Source organism: Portunus trituberculatus, chromosome 20, assembly GCF_017591435.1.
Source record: "Portunus trituberculatus isolate SZX2019 chromosome 20, ASM1759143v1, whole genome shotgun sequence".
Taxonomy (NCBI): Eukaryota; Metazoa; Arthropoda; class Malacostraca; order Decapoda; family Portunidae; genus Portunus; species Portunus trituberculatus.
In genome coordinates this window covers 17,504,843-17,507,342 of record NC_059274.1, presented here as the reverse complement: position 1 = coordinate 17,507,342, position 2,500 = coordinate 17,504,843, and positions in this window count along the sequence as shown.

Sequence of the window (2,500 nt, the reverse complement as noted above, 5' to 3'; positions counted from 1 at the left end):
AGGAGGCTTTTCACGACCAGCAGAATCATAAACCATTATTCAGAGTATCAAAGGCAAGAGTTTTGAGTGAGGCTATAAATATGCCTTGCCCTAATGACCTACACACCTGTGCTTTCTTGAGAGAAAATATTTACACACTAGTTATGTAGTGTGTGTTGCCTGTGGGAGACTAGGATGGCATCCCCGCTGATCATGGCATAGCAGGCCTGTGCTAATCTGATCTGTTAAGAGGGAATGTCGATACACACTGATGACAGGATCACCGTGACAATGCAGCGCCGCGAGTGTTTGGGTACCGAGTGGTCCTGAAGGGTGCCGGCTAACGGTGCGAGGGTAGGAGGGGCATCCACTTCTGGTGGCGACTCCTAATGCCAGACACCAAGGTCTTCCCTTAGCAGACACCGGCACTGGCAAAGTCTTAGTTAATTAAGGGAACTCTAACGTAATATGAGAAAGAAAAAAGAAAACCGAAAACAAACAAAAAAAAATGATGGATAAAGATAGATGGATGAAGAAATCATATATTAAGTTATTAGGTAAAATATGCAGTAGAAATAAAGAAATGGAAAAGTAGGTCAAGAAAGTTAAATTAAGTCAATAAAAACAGATGAAAAGACAAACTCGATAAAAAAAAAAAGGTAATGCACTTTAACACTAATGCTTTCAGGAGACTAAGGTGGCATCCGTCTCTCACACGCTCGGTCAAGAGGTTTTCGTCCCCGTAGCCACCCACCCACCGGCAACGCGTAGTGAAATGCTGAGGTGAGGATCATGCTCTGACACGCTTTGTTTCCACCACCACCGCTATTGTCAAAGGCCAAAGGTGTTTCTCCAGGTAATAAAGTAAAAATGTTGTTAATCTGTTACTAGAATTATAAAGACCCATTTAAAATCATAAATGTCTCCACTATCACTATTATCAAAGGTCACAAAGAAAAACAGCCGAGTTCTCAAAAGCGTTTCTCCTGTTGATTTCATAGAAATGTTGTTAATATGTCACTAGAACTATAAGTACTCTTTAGAAAACCTGAATATCTTTACTGTCACTATTGTCAAAGCCCACAGAGATCACTAGCTCTTCTTAAGAGAATCTCTTTTGGCAATAACGAAAAAGAGCTGTTAATCTGTCAGTAGAACTATAAAAAACTTTTGAAAACTCGCATGTCTTCACTACCACTATTGTCAAAGGCCACATATGATTAATCGGGTTCACAACGGTGTTGTCTCCTGATGATAAAGTAAAAGTCCTATTAATTTGTCACTACAAATATAAAAGCCACCTTAAAACCCTGTCGAAGTTTAAGTATAGCTATATTAAAGAAGTAGAATTGCAGCCGAGGAGTGTTTCAGAATTGGTCCTGCGACTGGCCTTGTAATGCAGAAGGGTTGTAGTTCATGCCTTGAGGTCTCACTCAGTGCGGCTGCGTTTAGTGATTATTCCAGTCCCTTCCCACAGGATGACGATCAATGTGCGAATATGTTCACCAAATTATGGCGCCCTCCGCTTCCTACCCACGACCCTACTGCCTCCATGAAGACCTCCCTGTGTCCTTAATTCCTACCTCTTCCTGACGACTACCGGCAACCAAGCCAATATTATGTACGCAGAAACCTCAGCCAGAAGGGTCGTGCAACGGTCAGCACTCCTGTGGGAGGAGGGTGGGGTGGTTAAGCGATGGTTCGTACAGTATACATTATTGTCAAGTGATTACTTTCATCATGGAAACATGCTTTGAAATCTGTCTTCCATTTCATCTCATAAGTGTAGTCAAGATAATGAGCTGAAATCTTCAAGGATACGTCACCGTTTGCCAACCTCACCTCCCGCCATAACTCACCACTTCCTTCTCGACACACGCCACACCACATGTACGCGTCTTTCATCCACCCCCGCACTCGAGTCTCCTCTCTTCAGGCACCCCGCTTCTCCCCTACCTCACAAGTGACACTATCCTCCGCATACATTTATCCACACACATACCGTTACGGCCGTCAGATATCAAAATAATGTAATGTATTTTAGGTTAAGATGTAATGGCGTCCTCAAGCAATGTTTTTGTTGTGTATTATTAAAATGCTCTCAGAATGACCTATCTTGTGTGTATTATTTATCCATTTATTATTCAATTGTATTATTATGTTGGTATTTCGTGATTCGTATTATATATTGTATCATTTATATACTTTTGTGTAAAGTAGCTGCTTATCGGGTATTTTAGAGTGTCATTGACGTCATCCCCTATGTCACTCTGTTAGAGAGGAAGCGATCATGCCAGAAGCAATCGGGTTATTTTACAATTGCGCCCTCTAAGAGTCTTGAAGTGTGTACCTAATGAGTGCATAAATTACACCATGTGACATAACATTTTCCCCTCGAACAAAGGCGTGGGAGCCGACGCAGAGCAAACCAGGGAGGAGTGCCCTCAGGGTAACACCTGTACCCATCGCCACTCCTCTCACCCTCATCGCTTTGTTCTTGGCTGAGTATATTTCTTATATT